At 36.0% G+C, this 27,749-nt stretch overlaps 1 long non-coding RNA gene across 2 annotated transcripts in view; it reads right to left on the bottom strand.

Annotated features, from left to right (window-relative positions):
• Positions 1-27,749, bottom strand: part of LOC123580776 — a 507,052-nt gene that overhangs the window by 249,591 nt on the left and 229,712 nt on the right. For both annotated transcript variants that reach the window (XR_006703452.1, XR_006703453.1), the window contains exon 2: positions 6,784-6,876. This is a non-coding gene — a long non-coding RNA (uncharacterized LOC123580776). The remainder of the gene's footprint in view (positions 1-6,783; positions 6,877-27,749) is intronic.

Raw genomic sequence — 27,749 nt, 5'->3', positions numbered from 1 at the left:
TTATCAATTGCCACCTCACACACTACTCTAAAACTTAAGTGACTTAAAACTTCACATTATTACTTTTGCATTTTTTTGGGTTGACTGAGCTAAGCTGGGAAGATCTTGATGTCTCTCATGCAGGTGCCATCTAATAACGACTAAGCTGATGTCATCTGAAGGCTCCACTAGGCTGGACTTCCAAAACAGCTCCTCACATGGTTGGCAATGCTGACATCTGAGAGCTCGTCTGCAGCTATTAACTAGAATGACCTTTCCATTTAGCTTAGGTTTATCACAAACTGGTGGCTAGATTTTGAGACAGAATGTCCCAAGGGCAAATATCCCAAATGGCAGGAAGCAGAAGCTTTCTGGTCAATTATGAGGTGGCATTGTATCACTTCCTCAAAACCTGAATTATGATTTTCATGAGCCCGAGGCACTTTTGCTTTCATGGGCCTCTTCCTCCATAAAATGAATAAACAAACATAAATATATCTATCTTAAGTGATGGCATTAGTAGAAAGATGAATATATAAACCTATGTTCAAATATTTTCTTAAACCTAAATATTCATTTTTTTATTCAGATTTTAAGAGAAATTAAAACATTTTCATGCACTCCTAAGAGTATCATCGCCCCAGACATTGTGCTAGTTGTGTCTGATGGACAAGTTGACCCTGATTTCTGCCATTGCCTGTCTGTTGGTCAAAGCAATTACAAGATTCACCAGATTCAATGGGGTAGAGAAACAAATTCTACTTTTTGATGGCAGGGGACGAAGTAACATTGCACAAGAGTATGTGGATAAGAGATATGATTACAACCACATCTTTACAAAATAAAATCTATCAAAATGAATAAGCCTCTGAAAAACATAAGCCTCTTTTGCTTGCTTTTTTGAAATGCATGCAAGTAAAAACATTAAGCTCTCTTACTCCAATAGTCACTGTGATGGCTTAAAGTAATATTTGTTAGTGTTCAGGGTTTTCAAGGAAATGTAAAACAGCCATACTGTTTTCAAAATTCTGGCATACAAATAAAAAGATATATTGTAGGGGTAAGGAAATTATTGTTGAAGCAATCATAACTTTACAGTTTTCTAGAAATTTAAATGGGTTCATGAAGAAATATTCACCTCTATGGGCAAGTCAAAAACACAATACTAAGGAAATTGATGTTATGCTACATTGTTTCAATTTCAGTGCAAGGTGGAACCTAATGGAGTAAACATGCATTCATACCATGACATCAAATGAATAAATGAGTTATAAGTGAGTATCCATGTTGGTTTAATGGACCTAGTTGTTTCCTACCTCAAAGATTGATATACTTTGGTGCAGAAGACAACTCCTACCATGAATTTTCTGTGAGAAATTTTACACATGCACACACACACACATGTACATAAAATCTATTATACCAGTTTGAGTTTCTGTAGCATTTTCAATGTAATAGAAATACCAGATATAAGTGACAAAGTGCAAATTCAGTGTATGAAAGATTAGCCAGGAAATTTTTCTCTTTCTTCCACAGAAATACAAGGCCATTCTTATGCCTGGTTAATATACTAGACTGTGGTCTTAGAAGTCCACTTATTCAGGGCTATTTCAAAATACCAATTACAGCAGCACAGGGCTAGCTTGAAAGGCTAGAATGAACAGAGTGCCTAGTCTGTGGAAGATTGATTTTACATATATAAGACAAAAACTGTTTGAGTCAAAGGAGAGAAAAACAATTTCATACAAAATAGTTTATTCAAAAACAAAACACATAAGAATAGACTAGACTACCATATAATTTTTAAACATTATGAACATAAGCTAATGCTTAAACTAGTAGCAGTAAGTTAGACACCAATTTTGACATTACAAATATAGAAGAAATCAGTTTTTATCTATCCAGCATCCGTCTTTTCAGGAATTTCATTCCCACTATTGTTTCGGGAGACTGAATTCTCCACCAATGCCTCTAGGCCCCAGGATATGGTTCAAGTTCAAGTTTCCATCTTATCACCTTACCTTTACTGCCATAGAGCTGGTCTGTTGCAGAGCTAAAATCTAACTGATTTTACTTAGGGATTTTCTAAAATAAATCTAAGGAAATAATAATTGCAATGGATACTTGTTGAGTATTTTATTATGTGCCAAATACTGTTCTAAGCATTTTGCAGATATTAACTCATTTAATATTTCCAATAACTGCAAGAGAAAGCAACATTATTAGCCATATTTTACAAATGAGGAAACTGAGGCACAGAGAACATATAACTTGTTCATAAGTAAAATATTTACATCAAGATTAAAACCCAGGCAGGCTAACACCAGATACTGTGAACTTTATAGAGTTATCTTACCTTTGGGGCATCAAAACTGGAAAGAGCACACCTAGTTATAGGAAAATTCCAGGGGGAATGTTAGCAAATTGTTTAGGAGGCTTATGTTCACTACCAAAGATACAGGAATAATGCTCATAATAATTAACTCCTAATAATTACAGGTATATTCATAAACGTGAAGTTCAAATTTTCAAATATTTCAAAGATCCAAATTGTACTCCTTCTTCGAAGTCATTTACCTATACATATCATATGAAATTTTTTATTAGAAACTTAGCCATAAAAAAGCACCATTTCATTTTACTACAATTATGATAGAAATTAGCTTCTCAGCTGATTAAAAAAAAAATGTATCTTATTGCTCCAAAAGTAACATAAGGATCTTCATTGTTCATTAATGGTGGATCTATGCCTGATTCCAGCCCTCACTAGACTTGAGGATTTTGGGTAATGGGCAACCTCACTTGTCTTCAAAGTTCTCCAGAATAGAAACCACTCTAATTTCTAAAGAGCAACTCTGAGACTGGCCATAGGCCTACACTTGTTCTGTCAATAAATCAAAAGCCCCAGTCTCAAAAAAAAAAAAAAAAAGCCTCAGTCTCCTAAGCTATCAGTCCTATCTCTTTTCTAGCAACTATATTCACCCTAAATGATAAATCAATAGGCCTATTCTAAAACATTTCAGCAGCTACAAAAAAAAAAAAAAACAACACAGTGCATTTGTGGGTGCTAGACTTTGTGCTCCTTGCAGCCTCTATGGATACAAATAACAGAGCTCTCACTTTGATATGTGACGTTAAGAGAGAATACCCTGTATGTATACATGACACATCAGAGTCTATAAAATAAATGTGCCTCTTTACTTGAAACTGGTCTAAAATTAAAGTTGTGTAGTCATAGTGCAAAATAGTCTGCGGGTCCTGAATAGCCCAACTCTGGTGACTCTTTTGGTCCTTTTACTCCATAAGGTTTCTGATATTGTGTGTCTCTCCCACCCCTTCCACTGAGGTCAAAATTCTTCACCTTTGAGTGAGCTCCAAAAGTGTAGACTAAGTCAAGCAACGATCAGGATTGTTTTTTTCCCCCATGAATATCCTCTGCATGGAAGACACCAGGAACTGCTACCCATTGTCATATGTGAAAGGAATTAAAAACATAAAATATTTCTAAGAGACTTTTTTTGCCCTTTAGTTGCCTATCTAAATGTTCAGTTTCACTGTGGTTGTACATAGATAGTTCAATTGTCCTTAGGCATCTCAGTTCTTGAAATAGTGGCTTGTCTTTCTAGAGAAGAATTTTCTCAGAAACTTTAGTTTAAATGTCATGTACAAATTGTAATTTCTTGCCAATGTAAACAATAAAATTTATTTTTAAAGTACATTCTGAATTCAGACCAAAATGAAAAGAGGGTGGGAGGGGGTAGAAACCAAAGTCAAGGCCTTGACTATCAGTATTTCAGAGTAGGGTCAGGGACAAGCCAGAAGAGCTAGGAAATTGACCAACTGAATATACTGGTTACATGAGGCTTAGTTTGGAAAAATCTATTCTTGGCTGTCTTGTCCAGGTGATTTCTGTAAGACTTTATCTCCTAAATTACTTCAATAGAATTAGCAAATAAGGTAGATCCCTCAAGATAGTCATGTCTGTCATCTGTGTTTTAAAGGTTTTTTGTCTCAGGTCTAATCAGCAAAAGGCAAGGAGAAAAATGTTGTCTTCTTTCCCCCTCAGTTGTCAGTAGCAAAGAAGGAAGAAGAAATGAGGAAGAAAAAGGAAGTAAGAATGTAGATTGATTGGAGAAAAAATCCTTCCTCCTCTGCCATTTAGCATTGGTTTGATTGCCATGAAGAATAAGAACTATGAACTGATAATACTGATAGAAGCCATACAGAGATATTTGAGATATAAATGAGGCCTTGGTGTTGATAAAAAAAAAGTCAAGTTAAAATAAAGTCATGTTCTAACAGGGAATAAGAATTATTATTTTCACAAACATAGGCTACTGAAGAAGGCATGTCTAGCTAGTTTAATCATGGTGGCATTACAAGATCCTCCAATAGGGGCGCCTGGGTGGCTCAGTCAGTTAAACACCCAACTCTTGATTTTGGCTTGGGTCATGATTTCGTGGTTCATGTGTTCAAGTCTCTTTTCAGGCTCTGCACTGACAGAGCAGAGCCTGCTTGGGATTCTCTCTCTCCCTCTCTATTTGCCTGCATAGGAGTATCTCTCTCTCTCTCTCTCTCTCTCTCTCTCTCTCTCTCTTTCTCTCTCTGCCCCTTCCTCACTCATGCTAACTCTTTCTCTCTCTCAAAAATAAATAAATGAACTTAAAGGAGAAAGATCTTCCAATAATACATTCAAAAGGAAGCTTCTGAACTGACATTATGATTTTGACAATGCTAATGATGGGTACAAAGATGAACTCAGTATTAATACCTTTATAAATATGGATCAATTTCAGATTCAATCAAGTGATTCTATGACCAGTCACCAACTTCTATCAATTAATTGATAATAAGGCAGTGAGTCAGTTCTTCAGATATCATTATTTAGAGATAATTGTATTATATAATCTAGGAAAACAGTGAAGATATCCAGAAGGGAAGTATAGATTACATCACAACAAGGAATCTCATACCTTATCATTAACCTATTCTTTTTGTATTGAAACTCTTATTGACATTAATGCAACTTTTTGCTTGATGAGGACATAGTGTGATTGATCTTGTTTGTATGAATCATTTACTGGCACTTCATCCATTACCGTTAATTCACTACATAAAACTCAGAAGAACACATTCATGATTTGATTTTATCTCAATATGTTGAAATTGATCTATTTCTGGCAGGTTATATCCAGTTATAAGTGTTATGGATCAACTAAGCTCAATCTCTAATACAATAGAAAGAAGATAATACCTCATCATTCCACATGTCTGTCAAGTACTATATTTCACCATTTGCTCTCATCAAAACAAACACATAGCTATTGTAAGTAGAATAACTGTTTTTCCCAAAGTAGCTCTTCATATGCATATTCACTTTATTAATATGAATATATATTTTACCGATACATGGTGATGGTAGACAAAGCTTTAGGATGGATATTTTTTAGGCTACAAAAATTTAGTCCTGCATCCTAAAAATAAGTGTAATTTACTGACAATATAATGAAATAGTCACTTACTGGGGGTTCTGAAGAGTTTGAAGTCTACATGGCTGAGAAGACATAGTAGGCATTAGATAAACATGTTTAAAATAGTATTTATTACCCTAAGTAACATTTTGCAGCTCTTACATTCATGAATACAAGCATAGGCTTTCATAGTGGTTACTGAAAATCTCATAAAATATAAGAATGATAGTGATGCTGTTTTTAACTGCTAACACATTAAGAACTGGGCATTTTGTAAAGCACTATACATAACCTTTGGAGTTGCAGTTACCTAATAGGAAACTGAGAGTTAGAAAGGTCTCATGGGCAGTATAACGTAAAATCAAGATAATAATCTGACTCTAGAGTTGAAGCTAAATCTTTACGATGCAACAATATTAACTAATATTTATAGAGCTGTTGGTATGTACTGATTAATTCGATTCTAAGTGATTTACATGTATTCACTCATTCAATCCTTAAAATAACCTTACAGAAATAGGTAGTAGTATTTCCACTTTATAGATGAGGAAACAATGATAAAGTGAATATAGGTGCCCTGCCCAAATACAGACACTTAGTAAGTTGTGGTTCCAGAATGTAGATCTGGTTCTAGAGTCTTCAAATTTAACTACTATGCTCTAATGCCTGAACTTTTCTAAATTCCCTGGAGCTCAATGCTGGCTAGTAATTTTGGCACAGCAAGAATAAACATTCTTTTGTAATTGACAACATTTCTGTATTTTCTTGAAGACCAAGAGGATTGTGTTTCATCAAACCATATCTACCAAAGTGCAAAAATATAAAGGAAGAAAACTAAGGTAATTCAAGGAGTCTCGTCTCTTTAAAACTTCAGAGCAATGAGCAGTTCATGGTTGCCATTGACATTGGTCCCATGAAACTCCTCAAATGAAATGACTTCTTTGAATCTCACTTAGAACTCTAATGACTCTTTCCTAGTTCTCAGTCAGCTTGACAGTCAGGGACAGTCATTCTGCCTAACAAAAGGAGAAAGCCATTATCAAATGATGGCCTAGCCATGAAGTAGCCTTAGTCTTGGTGTATGCTGATATTTTTATAATCATACATGTAGCCTACATAAATCCTCTTACCCAACAAATCTCCCAAACAGATGTTGAATCATTGTCCCTATTCTTTCATGTACAACTTACACACACACACACACACACACACACACACCCACACACACACATTTTCTCTGCCCTTTGATGTACTTATTTAAATCTTTCTTCCTTTAATTCAGGTATCTCTTCTATGAAGGAAGCTAACTCAGAATTTGGCCCATACTACTTACTATTTGTTCTGTAGTTTTGGTAATTCCATAGTTTCACAATGTACTTTTCCAGGGATGCATATGCACTTTCTTTCCTGAAGGCTAGTACAATTCCTGTAAGATAAAGCACACATTAAAAAAAAAAGACAGTTAATCAAGAAACTATCCTTTCCTGACTATTTTTAATCAGATCTCCTGTTTTTATTTCAGTTTTCAAACAAATGATTTTTATTTTCTACATACTTTAGAGAGTGTTAATTCCCTTGACTATTACAGGCATTTTTGAAGTGTTTCTGCATAATTCATACTGAATGTAGTGCTCAGAAGCTGGTATTATTGGGGTATGCATATTAATTATTCATATGCAAATTAAGAACCATGGGACCCAGCACAGCTGGAATGTATAACTCTTGCAGCCTTTTCTAAAGTAGTACATTTCTTGTACCCTTGTGTTATCATTTCTTTCTATAACATTTTCCAATTCACCCAAACAAATGTCTAATTGTATTAAGATCTTAACTTTTGCATTAGCTAAAGCAATTATGAATGTGAGAAGATGGAAATTGTTAATATAAAACAATTACACTTTATGGCTCATCTTCTGCAGTCCCCAGAAACAGAAATATGTGAATTTTGGATGTTGTTCTTTATGAACCGTGTATTTCAAGCACTTCACCTTTAAGTCTATTTTTCTCTTACTTGAGCATTTTTTATTTATACCCATTGATTTCCCCCTAAAGCAATATTTAGAGAAACATAATTCCAAACTAAAGATGCAATAAGGGTTCACTCGATTATGACCTCCATCCCCACAATCCTCATTTCCTCAGTTGTGACTCCTTCACTGATAGGGATAAAGGGAATAGATATAGAGGCAGAGGGGTAATCATTAAAAGCAGTGGTCTCAGGATACATTACACTCCAAATATCAAAAGCATCCTCTGAAATAGATACAGAGGTGAAACTCTTGGCTTGGACTTTGGAATTGGCACAATCTCTCATTCTGAATATAACAAGTCATCCTAGACCACGCATCCCTGAGACAGAGAGGGATGTCAGGAGGCACTTTAGTCTTGTAGCCCCTGGAAGGCTTACATGACAATTATCAAAATGAGGTCAAGGGTGACAGGAAAGGAAACAAATGGCAAAAACATCAGCTGTGGATCTTCTATTTTAAGAAGACATACTTAGAAAAATTCCACCATTGTTCTGGATTAATATCTGAGTTCATAATTCACTTTTGACTAAAACTATATGGAATGAATAAATCACAGGAATAAAAGCACCAGCATAGGGGATATAGTCAATGGTACTGTAATAGCATTCTATGGTGACAGATGGTAGCTATACTGATGGGGAGCATGGCATAATGAATAAAGAAGTTGAATCAATATGTTGTACAACTGAAACTGATGTAACATTGTGGGTCAAGTATGTTAAAAAATTTTTTTCCAAACTATACGGTATTTTAAATTGAAGAAAGCTGGTCTTTGGCAGCAGTGTTGCAGTCACTCCACTTGGTATGCATTTCTTCTCTTAGGGTGCCTTTGCCAATTCCCTAGGCCTCTGGCTATTTGTTTCCTTTCTTCCACAAGTATTCTCTTATTAAAAACTGTACTCCGAAAAGACCTACACTTAGACATTTAGAGTAACAATCAGATTGAAATGGATCAGCTCTCCCAGACAATCTTCACAGAAACAAAAGGCAAAGCCTTAAGAAGAGAAAAATATCTAAGCTGCTAGAATTCCAAGGAGCAACATGCCTATGAGACAAATGTGTTGCTCAGGCAGAGCCTACAGAGCTGCTTCACGCAGGACGGATGACCCCCCATGGTTTGTTAAGGAAAAAAAAAAATTATTACTCTTGTTAATAAGACATATGAAGACAAGGACCAGTGTCTCTGGATTCTTATATCTTAAATGTGATGGAATGTCACATAAAAGTCACACCATTAAATTTGGGAATCAAAAACATTAGATAAAAGACATAAAAGCAAGAAGTGAAAAAAAAAGAAGTCTAAGCACAAAGATTATTCCATCTCATCTTTTAACTACTACTTCCTTATCTAACACTGTGTCTTCATACCTGATACTCCTCTTTTTATTTAGAATTATTGCCTAGTCCAGGCCTTCATCATTTGAAACTTAGATTCTGTCAACTGCCCTTAAACTGGACTCCTGGAGCCCATCCTCTATGACTCCATTAGAATTTGAGCAAGTAACTCCAGAGTGTGGCTCCTTAACAGAACAAAAACAAATAACAACAAAACAGTGGAAAAAACCTAGGTGGAATGAGAAACTGAAAATAGCCAGAGGCATACCAAGTTGGTACATATGTCTAGTACCATATGTCTCTCACTCCTGCTCATGATTGTCCCACTGGTATTGTAGTCCTGGGATTAAGATTACAAAATCTAGAGTTCCTGGGCTGATTCTGGTTTCCAGCTACTCTTCCCCAACCTAGCCATTCTTCAGGAGGCTTAACATACATTTTCTAAAGTATTATATTTATCATCATATGCCTCTAATTAGTGGTCCTCTGTTTCCATTTATGAATGTCTCTGTTTTCAGATGCATATACCTCTAGTCAACTCATGCTTTTCTACAGCTCCCCATATTTCTCCCACAAAGACCCACTGCCAGTCCAGTAAGAACCATCTCCTCATGAAATCCCAGAGTTTTCTGGGATTTTAAACATTCTGTCCTTTCACTTTAAATTTTTCTTCCCTTTCTTTTAAATTCTTATGCACTCTTCAGAAAGGATTATACCCATGCAATTTTCTACATTTGTCTGGGCCCTTGCAGAACCCACAATCTAGCCCTTTATTCTATACTGCCTTGAATTGTTTCATATTTTGGAGTCTTCTTTCCTTAACTACATTGTAAGTTAAACAAAGCACATTGGGCAAGTTATCTTGGGAAACTGAACACATGTCTTTACCTCTACTTTCTTGAAGTCCATTAAATTGAAATTAGATAAATTAAATAGATATACACTCATTAAAATAAAGAGAATGGGAGAAGAGAGGGCAATCAAGAATTTTGGAAGATGGATAAGTAAAAATCTGAATTGACTGAGTGGATAAAACCAAAATCTGAGTGTTTGACCCAGAAAAAGATAAGAAACAAGTTGACACATGCTATGGGGAGAATTGGAGGCATAACATACCTTGAGGGAAGGAATTTAACACTAATATTATTGGGTTATATTCTGGATTAGGAGTAGTAAAATGCCTCAGATATCCTCCTAAATCCCTTGTCACCGGGCAATTCCCCTCCCCCATCCCAGATGGAGGGCCTGGAGATTTGCTTACTGCAACAACTTAACGAGATACTCTGTGCTTATGGCTGCCAGGCAGTAGATACTGGAAACAATCACTTAGTTAACAAAGGGATTCTAGGGGCACCTGGGTGGCTCAGTCGGTTAAGTGTCCGACTTCAACTCAGGTCACTATCTTGCAGTCCATGAGTTCAAGCCCCGCATCAGGCTCTGTGCTGACAGCTCAGAGCCTGGAGCCTGCTTCCGATTCTGTCTCTCTCTCTGCCCCTCCCCCGTTCATACTCTGTCTCTCTCTGTCTCAAAAATAAATAAACGTTAAAAAAAAAAATAAAAAAAAAATAAAGGGATTCTAACAAATGCCAAAATGAACTGTGACTTTATCACCTTCCACAGTTTAGCTCCCAGATTGGTGGTATCCACCTGTTCAGAACCTGAAAGTATATACTTACTATTTCTCTTTAATTTACAATCCCTCCCAAAAGGAGGCATCTGGGTGGCTCAGTTGGTTAAGCTTCGCACTTTGGCTCAGGTCATGATCCCTGGATTCAGCAGTTTGAGTCCCACTTCCAGATCTGTGCTGACCACTGGGAGCCTGGAGCCTGCTTCAGATTCTGTGTCTCCCTCTCTCTCTGCCCCTCCCCCACTCATGCTCTGTCTCTCTCTCTCTCTCTCTCAAAAATATAAATAAATAGGGGCACCTGGGTGGCTCAGTCGGTTAAGCGTCCGACTTCAGCTCAGGTCATGATCTCACGGTTCCTGGGTTCAAGTCCCCCCCGCATTGGGCTCTGTGCTGACAGCTCACAGCCTGGAGCCTGTTTCAGATTCTGTGTCTCCCTCTCTCTCTGCTCCTCCCCTGCTCTCACTTTGTCTCTCTCTCTCTCTCTCTCAAAAATAAAGATTAAAAAAAAATTTTTAGGGGCGCCTGGGTGGCGCAGTCGGTTAAGCGTCCGTCTTCAGCCAGGTCACGATCTCGCGGTCAGTGAGTTCGAGCCCCGCGTCAGGCTCTGGGCTGATGGCTCAGAGCCTGGAGCCTGTTTCCGATTCTGTGTCTCCCTCTCTCTCTGCCCCTCCCCTGTTCATGCTCTGTCTCTCTCTGTCCCAAAAATAAAATAAACGTTGAAAAAAAAAATTAAAAAAAAAAATTAAAAAAAAAATTTTTTTAATAAATAAATAAATAAAATTTCTTATAAATAAATCAAAAGCCAAAGAGTACTTGAAATTTTGAAGAAAGCCTTCAGCATAAAAGAGAGATACCAATAAATAAGTTGGAAAACAAAATAAATGATTACAGCATAAATAAGGTAGAAAGCAGAATAAAATATCAAAATAAAATCACAATTCATATACTAATTTTTAGCAGAATATTATAACAAAAAATTAAGAAATTGGGTAAATTTTCATCTAACCACAATTGTTTCAACTGCTATGATAGTAATGCTCAAATAATTTCTTACCTTTTTTGCTTATCAGGTAAATGAAAGGTAAATTAATTTCTCTTTCATTTTTATTGAATAAGTCTGCTATACATTTTCTTGCATATCTGGATATCAAGAAATTGTTAAGGGTCATATTTGATGCTACTCAGAGCTTGCTTATAAAGCAAAACTCCAGTATTTTTCTAAACAAGGCTCTGAGCCCTCTGAAGCAGCTTCTCTTCTGTTTTCTTTTCCTTGCTAACCAGCCTTACTTCCTAGAACACCTGTTTTCAACAGTGAGTGCCATTATTACCTCAGACCTCTCTAACAGCACTTTTGTAAACCTCCATTCAATCATTTCTTGCAACCTATTTTTTGATGGAATATTTTAGAACAAATATAACAAGTTAAATATAGTTAAGTTATATATTTCTCCACACTGACACCCAGCTGTCCTGCTAGTAACTTTTCAGATGACAGGCATAATACTGTCAGGCATAATATCTCACTCTGGGTCTTCCTCAGGTTTCTGGAAAATTTAGAAACCGGACTGAAGTAACCAGCCCAACTTTTTTGGCTGATCATAATTACATAATCCTTGACCATATAAAATTTGAACATCTTCAGCTCATTGTCAATGAATTCATTTTAATAGACACTGGGTTGAATTATCTTTAATCAAACCACATCATGTGTTTATGATTTGGGTTAACCAAAGAGTAAAGGAAAGAATAATGTAACATTTAGAATTCTCCTATTAAAAATGGCTATACTATTCAAGTATTTAGTAGGTGAGCAACTGTCATGGCATCTAGGTTTTTCACGGAATTATACATTTACTACCTGGAAAGACTCAGCCTTGTTTTCTGATACGAGTTTAATAGCACTCAAAAACCCTAGGGTTTAGTAATAAGAATTTGGTGTTTATGGCCAAAATTTGAGCAGCTAGCTCATCATAAAAAAATGCCTTACCTCTTCAATTTAATAAAAAGTAAGTACTTGCAAAGAAAACATCTTTAAAAAAAAAACATGGAGGTGGTAAGAAAAAAAAAGTACTTTAATTATATTTAAGGCCTGAAGTTATTGTCTGATTTTAACCAGCAAATCAGCTATCACACTATTTCTTTAGCTGAGGTTTTGGAGTTTAAGGTCAATTTTAATTAACAGTTGAAGAGTGAATCCAAAACACTCAAAACATGAGGTTCTCTGAGATGATTTTTGTTGTATATAGTTTCCATTTTGGTATCTTGCAAAGATACCCCTGACATTTTTGTGGGTTTTGTATTATTTTATTTTATATTTTATTTTATTTTATTTTATTTTATTTTATTTTATTTTATTTTATTTTATTTATTGTATTTTTGAGGAAGCAACACTAAAGAAAAACATTGCTGGTATCAAAATTCCAGCTAATCTCTATTCACTTTGATTTACCCCATAACTAGATACAAAGTCAGCAAGTGATGTGAATTGGAGAGTTGAACAATTAGCTACTAAATATTGTCTCTGAAGCTACTTTTCTCCCAATCGTTTCTTAGTATCATGAGTATCAGAACAATTACTTCCTCTTTTCTATTGTAGATGTAGCCATATCTCAGTCCCTGTGGCACAAATGTTTAATACAATGGTCCTGGTGCGTTAGAATTTCATTGCTGGCAAAACACAGCATTTGATCAGATTCCTAAAATAAAGTCCTTAATTTTATGTATATAGTATCGTGCTTGAAAGCTACAACACAGGAGGTTTGTGATTTCTAACAAGAGTTTTAAAGTTGCATCTCTGAATGTATTTTCAGTGGAGGGATAAAAAGGTTTGAATCTGGGTTTTAGTTACTCTGTAAAAATGGGATAGAATCCTCACCAGTTACAGTTTGGTTCAGATGTCAATACTGATGACGCTATCCATATGACATGGGTATGAAAAGCTTTCCCACCCACATAATGAGCTTTCTTGGGGAGAACAGGGTGGCTCCTATTCAGGTCCAAAATGACTTGAAAGAGTAGGGAAAGGAGATTGGCTTAGGTGTTCACCGTGGTTAAGGATGGTGGATTGGGTGAGGGTGTGGGCGTGTGCCAGCACTTTTTGTGGTTGGAACTTCTTGCCAGAGGGAGCACTGTGCTTTCTTATCCACTTATGCAGATGTGGAACAGAAAGGGAAGAAAGAGGTGTGTACCTTAGGGGCTTTCAGTAGTCAAACATCAAAATAAAAGCAGACTACTTATTGCAATTTGCATATAACCTTCCCTTTATAATGAAAATATGGCATCAATTTACTGATCATAATTTGCAAATTTCCTAGACTTCATTAGTTGTTGATTGAGACTGATACATTATTTTAAAAGGTGAAGTCTTCATTAATTATGCTTATCAAATAGAAGTAAATGATGCGCAAGTTACTATAGATAGTGATGATTTGCCTATGGTTTTAATTCATTTTTACTTTTTAAAGTGTCTGTTTATTGCCCATGTTACTATAGACCAGTGGTTTTCAAACCATAACATACCCAAAAATCACCTGAACATCTTGTTAAAACACAGATTGTTGGGACGCCTGGGTGGCTCAGTTGTTGAGCATCTGACTATGGCTCAGATCATGATCTCTTGGCTACTGAGTTTGAGTCCCACATCCAGTGAGCTCAAGCCCTACATCTCTCTCTCACTTTCTCTCACTTTCTTTCTCTCTCTCTCTCTCTCTCTCTCTCCCTGCCCCCTGGGATTCTTTCTGTCTCTGCCCCTTGCTCACTTGTGCCCAATCTCTCTCTCAAACAAACAAACAAAACACACAGACATTTCTGGACCTCATCTTCAGAGATTCTGATTTAGTAGGTCTGAGGCAGGCGCCCAATAATTTGCAGTTCCAACAAGTTCCCAGGTAATGTTGATTCTTTTGGTCTAGGGACCATACTTTGAGAATGACCAGTCTAGAGTTTTTGAGGGCTAGTGTGTGTGTGTGTGTGTGTGTGAGAGAGAGAGAGAGAGAGAGTTTTGGGGTTTTAACAATTTGTTTCCCAGTATTGTGTCCCTTTAAGAATTTTTGGCTCTTTGAGTATCATTGAATAACGACTTTGGGCTGTTCATATTAAAAGGCAAATACCCTTTTAAAAGCTAAAGAGCTATTTTGTTACTTTCTAGGGTAGATGGAACTCATACTAGAATAGGCTCCTAACTATTACTATTTTGTGATATTTATACTAAAATATAACTTGATAAATTTAATTGTGACATTGGATATTCATAAAAATTATATGATCTGTGGGATTTTTTCTGGGGGTAATACTAAAGACTCCATAATTAAATTAAACTAGTAGCTCTTGAAAACTTTGGTGGAATTGAATAATTCCCATTTGTACTTGTAACTAATTTCTTCTTACCATCTTTGGATTTAGTCTTCAATTTCAACATTAGAATATTTGGTGTAGTGAGACAAGATGGTAGAATAGAAAAAAAACACATGAAACTAGGAGTCAGGAAATACAGATTCGAGATTAACTTTGCCACTAATTTTTCATGTGATCATGTGCAACCTATCTAAACCAGGTGGCAAATTTTTCTGAAAAGACAAGATAGTAAATGAAATATTTTAGGCTTTGCAAGTTACATGATCTGTCAAAATACTCAGCTCCATTCTAGTAGCACGAAAAAGCCACTGATAATATAGAGGAGTGGATGAGTTTGTGTTCCAATAATACTTTATTTATAAAAACATGATTGTTTGGATTTAGTCCACAGGCTACAGCTTGCCAATTTCTGATTTAAGCATAGGTTTTTTTTGTTTGTTTTCTTGTTTGTTTGTTTTTTGTAATCTGTGAAATGAATACGTTGAACTAGATTGTTCTTAGTTCCTCTTTGGCAGCAAACATTCTGTGATACTATATCTTGGTGAACCTTGCTCATTGCTTACTGAGTCTATTCTCACACAACAGAGAGATGCACGTACATATCAGAATCACTCTGTATAAATTGCACCATCCACTCGAAAGGGGAGATTTCAGCTATCATTTCTGGTAGAGACAATGCCTTATTCCAACACCATCTACACTAGTAGGCAATAGTAAAATGTAAAAGAGTAATTAGAAATTGTTAGAAGCAGATAGACTATAGTATGTAATATATCAGAATATGATACCATTTTATCATTTACTAATTATTAGCAGTGGTATAATTATTTTTATTGCTATAACAGAAAGTTACATGAGGGATGGTTCATAGAAAGAGAGACTGGGTTTGAAGTATAGAGGGTTTGTTTGTTTGTTTTTTTAAATAAGATTTCCTATGAGTAAACGGCAATGTTTAGAGTCTGAGAAGAAAGAATAAACACAATTGACATTTGAGCAAATAGCAAGAGTAACAGGACTAGAAGTCATGTTTCCGAGCCCATGTCTAGACGTGTAGATTGGTTCAGAGGGGGCACACATGCCAAGTTTCACCGAGAGACTGAACTCGTTCACACGAGGGTCAGACAAGGACGGGAATTTAGAAAGAAAGAATTGGAACAACTTCTCAGGTGAATTACTACTGGAAAGTGGAAATTGAGGTACGACTGTTGGGTTTATCGCAGGAGTTGCCTTCTGTCGACCCCCACTGGTTTTGAGGATCGTTTTTCCATATGGCACATAAGGGCTACTAAATGCTTGACTACATGAGAAAATGACCCATACAGAAGGCATCCTGTGAGCTCTGAAGGGCAGGCAGTCTCTTCTTTAGGTGCTCTGAGGAGCCAGCACAATTTTAACACCACCATGTAAATTCCCTAACAGACTTCTCGACTCTTGGCAAAGTAGGCTTTTTATTTTCTGTCCACTCCCCCTTTAATGAATCAGGAAAATATCTGTCCTCTGAATTATTAAAGACATTTACAACTTAGGTTCTTACCTTTTATGTGTGATGAGAGCCAGTGATGTGCCTTATTATTTTCTTTGTATATCTGTATCCTGTGTATCTAACAAAAAACCCAGTACTCAGTAAATGATACAGAACTTGGTCAAATGTTAAAAATTATCTTAAAAGTCTAGTGAATTAAAGTAAATTGAAAGATGAATTTTGCTGTTTCCAACATTCTCTGAATTTTCACCTTGGCTTTGATCTGCATCTGAAGTTAGTCTGGTCATCTGCCATGGAAAACAAAAGACTGGCTCCCTAACTTGTAAAATCTTCCTTCACCCCTAAGATTTAGGTATCTGTTGCAGTGTTTGGTATAAAAAATATACTGAAGAGTAAAGCTTTTAATCTGATGTTCAAGTTAAAATGGGAACATGTTGCTCCTTATCAGGGAAATACAAATCAAAACCACACTCAGGTATCACCTCACGCCAGTCAGAGTGGCCAAAGTGAACAAATCAGGAGACTCTAGATGCTGGAGAGGATGTGGGGAAACGGGAACCCTCTTGCACTGTTGGTGGGAATGCAAATTGGTGCAGCCGCTCTGGAAAGCAGTGTGGAGGTTCCTCAGAAAATTAAAAATAGACCTACCCTATGACCCAGCAATAGCACTGCTAGGAATTTATCCAAGGGATACAGGAGTACTGATGCATAGGGGCACTTGTACCCCAATGTTCATAGCAGCACTCTTAACAATAGCCAAATTATGGAAAGAGCCTAAATGTCCATCAACTGATGAATGGATAAAGAAATTGTGGTTTATATACACAATGGAATACTACGTGGCAATGAGAAAAAATGAAATATGGCCTTTTGTAGCAACGTGGATGGAACTGGAGAGTGTGATGCTAAGTGAAATAAGCCATACAGAGAAAGACAGATACCATATGGTTTCACTCTTATGTGGATCCTGAGAAACTTGACAGGAACCCATGGGGGAGGGGGAGGAAAAAAGAAAAAAAAAAAAAAAAAGAGGTTAGAGTGGGAGAGAGCCAAAGCATAAGAGACTGTTAAAAACTGAGAACAAACTGAGGGTTGATGGGGGTGGGAGGGAGGGGAGGGTGGGTGGTGGGTATTGAGGAGGGCACCTTTTGGGATGAGCACTGGGTGTTGTATGGAAACCACTTTGACAATAAATTTCATATATTAAAAAAAAAAAAAAAGAAAAAAAAAGAAAAAGAAAAAAAGGTAAAAAAAAAATAAAATAAAATGGGAACATGTTTTTTCATGTATAGAATTCACATTTGATTAAAAATATTTTCTCATGATGGGGCAAGATGAGATCAGATTTACGTTAGATGACAAAAACCTTGAGTGTGCTATACAAATTCTTTTGTACTAAAATATGAGATTATTGGATGTAATTAATTTTCAACATAAGGGTCTCTAATTCCAGATCCTTGCACAATCTATAACATGAGCAAAAGAATGATTGGGTTCCCACTGAGGGCAGGGTTAGAGCTAAGAATGTTTGTCATTTCCCTAAATATATTTGGTGTAAATAACAATATCAAGTTGATCTAAGAGTCAATTCATTGTAGATTTTAAATGTCATGGGTCAAAGAGGAATTCTTTCCTAGTTTCCCTGCTTCTAGCCTGAATCCTCAGCCATTTTTGCCAGAGAATTCATTCTAACTTGATAACATGATCTTTTTTTTTTCCTTGACCAGTATTTTTCAGTGTTTATACACTGCCCCAAAGATAACATCCAGATTAATTTTCACACTATACAATGCTTTTCACATTATGGCTTCCGGCTCTGTGTTCATTCTCATCTCCCACCATTCTCTGTCTCCTTACACTTTATAACTGAAGAATACAAAACTACTTCTCATTCACCAAAGAACCTGCTCTTTCCAAATTCCTTTGCAATGGGCATATTATTACTTCCACTTGAAATGCTTTTCATATCAACCAACTTAGATATTTCTTGACCATTCTATTTCAGTTCAGATGCTTGGCCTTCTGTAAATCATTCTCTGATTTCTAACAGACTTGGCATCTCTTCTTTGCTTCCATTGTTTTAGTACAAATAAACATTCAAAATAAGCATCTTGAATTTTGATTATTTTAATACAATATGTAGAAATGTTAACATCTGTTTTTCTAGTAGTTTATGTTGTGAGAAAATTCTCTATGGTTTTATCATATCCCTGCATAGTTCAGGCCTTTTGAGCAAAGGGCATTGTAAGGACGTTCGCATAACAGATAACCTTGGAAGCTAGATATTGCACCCTTCCAAAGATAAAATGTCCCTCTCCAGAGATGCCTTTTCTCTGTGCTGCAGAAATTTGTTTAATGAGTAATCTCTCTCTGGGACCCAGGATGGACGTGTGTGTCAGCAGCCTATAAAAGCTAAGAGCCTCCTAATTTTGGTATCTTAACCCTGTAATGACAATCCACTGCAGGCACAGGTAAACATTGGCCTTCATCCCATTGTTCTATGGGGATAGTGGCTTCTGGAGCAAGGCTAAAATTTATAGTTCTTGATACTGTTCTTCACTGTGAGTAATAAACTGTCTGTGCTTCTGACTCAGCATGTCGTGTTCCTCAGTATACGTATATGAAACTGTGGCAGGATAACATGCTAGGTTACAAGTAGTGTAAAATCTCAAACCCTTCACAGTTTCTAGCTTTATAAGGTTTGAGACCTGGCACAGTGGCCTGGCATGTAGTATCAGTAAAAATTATGAATGATGTTGAAATTGACTGTAAAGATTATTGATGTACTGTCTAGCATATATGCACATTTCATCATCTTTGAGCTATTTCATTTTATTAAAGCTTATTTATTTATTGTGTGTGTGTGTGTGTGAGAGAGAGAGTGGGAAAGAGAGAGAGTAAGAGCACAAGTAGAGAAGGGACAGAGAGAGAGGAGGAGAGAGAGAATCCCAAGCAGTCTCTCATGCTGTGATCATGGAGCCTGACAAAGGACTTGATCTCACAACCATGAGACCGTGACCTGACTGTGCCAAAATTCACAAATGGACACTTAAAATGACTGAGTCACCCAGGCACCCCTGAGCTATTTTATTGATCTGTACTGAAAATTAATAGTAATGCAAATGATTCTTTACTTAATTGCCTTGAGGGTATCGACCAGTTTTACACCCATTTATAAATTCATGTCAGCATGAATTTGCCTCAATTACCTACAGAATGTATTGTATACATGTATATACATGTATTTGTATTTTCCTTTGACTTGGTTTTAACATCTTATTGGCTCCACCATTAAGGTGGTTAGAAAAACCTTCGATGTGTTTATTTTGTAGTTATGTTAAAGTTAGGATTTTAAAAACATTATTCTTTAATACTAGTGACATATCCTTAACATCATTAAGTGTTGTCCAAGAATTTCCAGTGTGTATGTGCATGCTTGTGGGTGTGTATGTGTTTGTGTGTGTGTGTGTGTGTGTGTGTGTGTGTGTGTGTAGGGGTGTGTGTGGAAGAGCTATTCTATTTTGCTGTTTTAGACTTTCCCCATTCTCCTTTTATTGGCATTTTCCAAATCTACAGATCACAGAATGTCTATAGTCCTTGCAATACTTAGACTATCTTGTTTTTACTATGGACTGCAGATTTTGTAACATTTAAAAGGTGCTGGAAAATACATATGGTAAGGTAGACAAAGGAGCCTCCTAACCTGACCAACCCTTTGCACTATAAGTCAAAATAACACAGATTTTAGGTTTGTAAATTAGATAAGTGAACACTTATTATATATTTTTTAAAGGGAATCTAAGCATGGGAAATATCTTGGTAGAATGAGTCATATCCATGCTGTTCCAAGACTGAGCAAAAACATCCAGAAGGTACACACGTTTGAACAGCTGTTGGCTATGCATTTTGCCAAAAGCAAGCTTACCTCCAGGAAATTATAAAGTCCTTTATCCCAAGTTCCATTAAAAAGAAAACTGGAAAATAATATTTCCCACAAAAATTTTAATTCAGAAAATGAAATTAAAATGAGAAAACCCTTACTTGCTATCACCTATTCAGATTTACTCTTCTACTTGTGAGAACAACAAAAATAGAAATCCATATATAAAGAAATATTATATTGTAAAACAATAGCAACAAACAATAACCACCTTTAAAAAATACTATATTCAGAAATTATCCATTTCTTCACTAATGTCCTTTATTTAGGGATCGAATTCAGGACCTGATTAGACTTAGATATTCTGTCTCCTTAGCTTTCTATAAACTCTGACCATTACTCTGTCTATCATGGTTTGGACATATCTGAAGAGCACTGGAATTTTGTAGAATGTCCCTCAGTTTGGGATTGTGTGATGTTTTCTCATGATTAACCTGATATGTATGCTCAGTAATGACTTCCTGGGAAAAGTACTACCAGAGGTAACTTGGATTCATCACATCAGGTGGCTCACAATGATGATATGTTTTCTTACTGGTAATGTTAACCTTGATTGTTTGTCTATGGTGGTATCTGAAAGGTTCCTTCACTGTGTGGTTAGTATTGATCTCCTTGTAACTGAGGAGATAAATATTGTAAGAGAGCTCATTTATGTCTATGCAAATATCTTGTTTTCCCATAAAACTTTGACCCACTATTTTTAGTACCTATTGGTAGATGGTGCCTACAGCCATCACTGCTGAGGATTTCTCCTGGTTATTTTCTATGTTCCTCATTCCTTCTACATATAGTAATTGGAATTCTTTTCTAAGAGTTGGCTGTTTTCACCCATTTATTTATTTATTCAGTTAATTATAAATATTTTATACTTTGAATTATAATCCAATACTGTCCAAATTAATTTTGTAGCTCAAATAGTGCCAGCTTTGGCTATTTGGAGTTCTGTCAAGTTCATTCCTAAACTTTTCAACTTATTCTCATGTTTTTTCCCCTAGCACCATAATATGCACTAGGATCATTTTATATTTTCTCTGCCTACTCCTGAAATTAATGACCTCTCCAAAAAGCCCTGGTCCTTTTAATAGAGTAATACAGTTACCATTTCTTAAACTTGCACATTTGATAAATGATTCTTTTTCAAGGTTTTATGCAGGAATTTCCTAGTATTTCATAATGGTGTATGATTTTATTGAGATGTTTTTGTATATTTCCATTAAAAAATGTAAATAGCCTAATATACACGAAGAGGTAACTGATTTCATGTGTGGTCTTCTGTGAAACAATGTACTCCTCAAGAGAAAAAGGAATAGAAAAAGAAAAGAAATTATGAGTTTCCAGAAAAAGAGTCAATATATATTGAATTCTACCTTATAAAGAGTACTGTGGGAAATGTTGCTATAAGGAAAAGATGTGGCTCCTGCCCTTAAGAAGTTGTGCTGTCCAGGATACCATTTAACAAATGAGTAAGTGCTAGTATACCATGAGATCACAAAGGTCATATGTTGCATTGTATTCCAATGTTTCAACATATTTCTCTTTCAATTACTCTTTTTAAAAGTTTATTTATTTATTTATGTTAAGAGAGAGAGAGAGAAAGAGGCAGAGAGAGGGAGAGAGAATCTCAAGCAGGCTCCTCACTGTCAGTGCAGAGCCTGACATGGGGTTTGATGAGGGACTTGATGCAGTGCTCAAACCCACAAACTGTGAGATCATGGCCTGAGCTGAAATCAAGAGATGGACATTTAACCAACTGAACCACCCAGGAACCTCTACTTCAATTATTTTTATTAGATCTCCTCTCCTATAAAAGAGAGCCCACTCTTTATAAACACCATCTAAAACAGAATTCCTTCAAGAATTTTTTTCCTTATGAGTTTATTTCTTAGATGGTCATTGAACATCTACCGTTTGCAAAACAAAGACAAGATAGGTACAACATAACTAAGGCATCTTTCTTATTTTTAAAGAATTTTCAATTTATAGGGCTCAATCCTTCCTGGACTCCACCTGATGTGATGAACCCAATTCACTTCTGTAGTACTTTTCCCGGGAAGTCATTACTGAGCATAGATATCAGACTAATCATGAGAAAACATCACACAATCCCAAACTAAGGGACATTCTACAAAATTCCAGACTAGTGCTCTTTAGATATGTCCAAACCATGAAAGACAGAGTAATGGTCAGAGTTCACAGGAAGCTAAGGAGGCAGAATATCTAAATGCAATCAGATCTGAATTCAATCCAGAAATGAAGGACATTGGTGAAAAGATGGATGAACTCTGAATACAGTATTTTTTTAAGGTGGTTGTTTGTTGCTGTTGTTTTACAACATAATAATTTGTATTTGTTTTACATTTTAAATCCTGAAAATGCCTAGGTACAGTAATAACCCTCAGAGAAAATGTGTAATATTTTCTGTTTGCCTTATTTTCTACTTAGTCTCTGTAGGTTTGCTTCATCCTATCATCTTAGAGTTTTAGTATGCTTCAGTAAATGTTTTAGCATCATCTCATTTACTCTTACAGTACTGACCAGTGGTATTTAGCGGTATTATTGCTTATTTCATTGCCAACATCAAATGCATTTAGTAAAAAGAATACAAGTCTCTTAGAGTCAAAGAACCACCCTCTCTACTTTTCTCATTGGTAAAAAGTTGGTAATATTTCATAGGGGTGTAATGTAGATGAAATGAGCTCTTACATGTAACATTTAGACAGGAACTTGGAACATAGTAAACACCTAATGTTATTAATTTTTAACATGAGTTTATGAGTAACATTAATATTATATGTAATAAAGAGTACAGAGTATTTACAATGCAGCGAGTAGCACTGAAGAGGAGAGTAATATAGTCATATTTGGAAAACTGAAGTTTAACTGTGGACCAAAAGCCAATGTCACTTTTTTTTTATTTTTATTTTTTTAATTTTTTTTAAATTTCTTTTTATTTTAGAGGGAGAGAGTGCAAGTAGAGGGCGGGGACAAAGGGAAAGAATCTTAAGCAAGCTCCACACTCAGCATGGAGCCCAATGCAGGGCTCCATTCTATGACCCTGGGATCATGACCTGAGCCAATATCAAGAATCGGATTCTCAACTGACTAAGCCACATTGGTGCTCTCAATGTACTCTTCTTGACTGAACACGCTTCTGTCTCTTTTCATCCTCCTCACACAAATTTAATTCTTCTTGCTGCAAAAGCATTTGAAGAAATGAATTTTCAAATAAAATTAAGTTGATTACCATCTTTGAGCTCCACCTAGTTAGTGAAAAACCAAAGATGTTAGACTCACAAGTAAATGGTAAATGCCTTTTTCCTTCTAGTCTCCTCTCTCTACAAGGGTTTGGGTCCTATTGTGCAGCCCATGTTTTTTTTTTTTTTTTCCCAATGTTTATTTATTTATTTATTTATTTTTGAGAGAAAGAAAGCACAAGCAAGGGACAGGTAGAGAGACAGAGAGAGATAGACACAGAACCTGAAGCAGGCTCCAGACTCCAAGCTGCCAGCTCAGAGCCCAACACAGGGCTCAAACACATGTACTGCGAGATCATGACCTGAGCCAAAGTGGGACCCTCAACCAACTGAGCTGAGCCACCCAGGTGCCCTGTACAGCCCATGTTTTCAAAGATGCACACAATGGTATTTGAGATTACATAATTTTCAATTATTGTTATGTAATATTAAAAATAAACAAAATATTTATGAAATATATATAAAGTATGAAGAATTATCTACTAACCACCTCATTAAGTAAATAAATTATAATTACTTCGGTAAAGTCATTCATGTGATCTTCCTTCATTCCATGGCTTCCCTTCTCCATTATTTCTAAGTTGTTCTTATTCTTTCACTGCTTATCCTCATAGTTTCATAAATTAAATCTGTGTGCCTGAGTTGTCAAGTTTTGCATCTTTGATCTTGTATAAATGAAAACATACTGTATGGGTACTGTAACTTGTTCTTTTACTAAAAGAATAATGTCAAAATTTATCCATTTTGTCATGTGCATCATATTTTATTCATTTTATTGCAGTAAAAAAGTCTTATGTATGAATATACCACAGTTTATTTTTTCAATCTACTAAATGATAAAAACTTGGTTTTCAGGTTTTTTCATTTAAAACAGGCTTTGGTTTACCAGCTTTATTGTTTTATTGCATATGATTTTAATACTTGTGGATAAGAGTTTTAGAGTGAATGTGTAGAAGTAGTATTTTGCAAAGTTACCCACATTTTTAACTTTGTCATATAATGCCAAATTCTTTTTGAATTTGGGGTACCGATTTGCAATACCAGAAGTAGAACATTATTATTTCTGTTACTCCCCATTCTTGCCATTAGTTTTTTTCATTTTTGCCAGTATGTGAGGTATGAAATTATATTTTGTGATGTCTTAAATTTACATTTAACTATGTAGTAAAAAAGTGAAGAATGCTTATGTTTATTGGTCAGTTAAGGGTCATCCTTTTCCATGGATGATCATTCAAAGTTTTTATCAGTCTAGGAATTTGATTAGAACTGCATTGAAATAATAACGTGTTTCAGAATTCATATTTAATATGAATGAGACAAAATTGAGATTTTATCTTTCTGGGCTGTATTCTAGATAATTAATTCAAATTTTTATTCTAGTTTATCAATTGAGTATTCAGCTGATTTTATCCATGTCAAATCTGCTGTTGAGCTTTAAATATAAATATTGCATTTTTCATATTTAAAAGTTCAATGTACATTTATTTTTGATCAGCTTGGGTTGTTTTTTGTTTTGTTTTGTTTTGTTTGTACTATTTCTTGCAATTGACTTCTATTTTCAATCCCGTCTAGTATTTTGTGAGTCATATTGAACACGTAAATTTTATAATCTTTGTCTAATTATTCCAGTGTGTATAGATAGTGTCCATGGGTCTGATACTGCTATTTGTGGCATATTTCACTCATGGTGATTTCTTTGTGTTCTGTGATTTTTACTATAGTATCATGGTTTTTAAAACTTTGTAGGAGGGGCACCTGGCTGGGTAAGTTGCTTAAGCATCTGACTCTTGATTTCAGCTCAGGTCATGATTTCCTAATTCCCGAGTTCAAACCCCGCATCTGGCTCTGTGCTGATAGTGCAGAGCCTGCTTGGGATTTTCTCTCTCTCTCTGCCCCTCCCCCACTCATAATCCCTCTCTCTCTCTCTGTCTCTCTCTCAAAAAATAAATAAACATTAAAAAAAAAAAAACTTTGTGGGAATTACTTGAAGTCTGCATTGAAGGTGAGTACGTCAGCTTCTGCCATGGAGACCAGTCATCAGAGACCATCACAAGCCAAACTCCCTACTTGAGGCCACTCAGTCCATCCAGGTAATACGCAAAAATGCTGCAGTACCTTTGAATGTCAGATTATAGTTATAATTTTTCAGGGGACATACCTTTCTTCCCTCCACTGAGTACCAATGCAGTGATTTCCTCATTTTTAGGCAGTATGGGTTTCACTGCAGTTCATGCTCTAGGCCATTTCTACTGATGCACCCACTTTGGGTAGCCTAAGAGGAAATGAAAAACCCAAGTTCAAGTTCCCCAGATTTGGCAAATGCAAAAACATCCTCCACATGAAAATCCATTTCTGCTTTAGGTTTCTCCTCTGACTTACTTTTAAGCCTCTGAGATATATGTTACATTCTTGTACATGTTAAGTTATCAGTGTGTGTTTGTGTGTAACATGTACTCTAATATTTTTAGTTGTTTTCAGAGGACAAGTCTTCTAGGCTCTTAGTGATGGTAGAATGAGAAATGGAAGATTCTTCATTATTTTCTAGTGTGGGCAGACTTGTATTCAATTTGAAGAGAAATTAGCTCAGCTGTCCCAAAGCAGAGATCCATGCTCCAATGAAAAGAACTCAAATGAGGTTGTTGCTGCCAATTTGACACTGAGAAAAAAAAATCATGTTTCTAAAATATTAGTACCAAGATACTAGATTCCAAACTGGCAAGGCTCTACTGCTTCTACCTGCTCCCATACAATGTTTACTTAAAATCTTAGGAAACAGTGCATGATGTTTATTGTGAGAATCTGTCCTGTTATGAAATATGTGTTTTCCTCTGCTCTGGACCCCTATGTGTGGTGGTAGCTTTCATTCCACTTCTTTCTTCCTCATGTTTTGATAAAAAACAGATTAGAGAGTTAATTTCTGCATGTGCATTTTTTGCCTTTACCTAAATACAGGCAAACCTGCTGAAATTACACATGCAATGAATATTAAATTTCCAAATGCTTTCCAAATTATCTGGAAATAGTAAAGGAGAAAGGGTCAAAAGAGTTTAATGTCATTCATTAAAGACCCCAAGGTCTTTCTCTTAAATACTTCCGAGTCACAAGATAAATATCTATAATGACTTAACCCCAGTATGAAACCAGAGGATCCTCTATGCAGTGTCATGGCAAACATATCTATCTATTAATAAAATATGCCTTTCAATAGGCATGTTCTTTTTTTTTTTTTTTTTTTTAATTTTTTTTTTCAACGTTTATTTATTTTTGGGACAGAGAGAGACAGAGCATGAACGGGGGAGGGGCAGAGAGAGGGGGAAACACAGAATCGGAAACAGGCTCCAGGCTCTGAGCCATCAGCCCAGAGCCTGACGCGGGGCTCGAACTCACGGACTGTGAGATCGTGACCTGGCTGAAGTCGGACGCTTAACCGACTGCGCCACCCAGGCGCCCCTCAATAGGCATGTTCTTAAATGGACATTATGAAAGACACTGAAACTATCTCTCCAGCTTCTTTTATTGATGGTTATGATTTTTTTAAAGGGCCATGTTAGGTTTTTACAATGGTCATCTTGGAATTTTAGAGCAGCAAAGGCCTTTTCGTGGCCACTTTTCCCCATATCTGGCTGGCTAATCATCAGAATTAACTGGCGAGACTTCTGGGAATTCAAGAATTCACATTCCTGCCTCTCCCCTCTGACTATTATTGAAATAGTGGGGATGAGGTCTTGGCATCTGTAGTTTTAAACAGCTTCCCATTAAATCTTGGTGAAGAAATGATAGATCAAATCTAGACATCTAACTATATCAGTGAAGCAACTGAGGCGTTGGTAGAACATTGGCAGAAGCCACATATTTTTCTCTCCATTGGGCTAAGCTGATACTTTTTCACTACTTATGTAACTTCTAATATTGTTCTTGGTATATCACTGAAACAGGCACATCCAAAAGATTATTTAGGGAAAATTGAGTTACAATCCCTTGGAAATAGTTGTATTTACAAGTTTGTCTTACTATTAAGTCTAATTTATCCCATCTTGGTTCTTCAGAACATCAAAAAGCAGAAGATCTTAATAATGGGGTTGAGAGTTACCCTTTATTGCTGCACAGATTCATTTTCTCTCTCTTTTTTTCAAGTTTTTGTTCATTTATTTTGAGAGGGAAAGCGCAAGTCAGGGAGGGGCAGAGAAGGAGAGAGAGAGTCACAAGCAGGCTCCACACTCTTAGTGCGGAGCTTAACAGGCTTGAACCCACAAACTATGAGATCATGACCTGAGCCA

The sequence above is a fragment of the Leopardus geoffroyi genome, chromosome A3 (assembly GCF_018350155.1).
Source record: "Leopardus geoffroyi isolate Oge1 chromosome A3, O.geoffroyi_Oge1_pat1.0, whole genome shotgun sequence".
NCBI classification, from domain to species: domain Eukaryota; kingdom Metazoa; phylum Chordata; class Mammalia; order Carnivora; family Felidae; genus Leopardus; species Leopardus geoffroyi.
The sequence above is the reverse complement of the archived record's forward strand: the minus strand, read 5'-3'. Positions and strand labels throughout refer to the sequence as shown.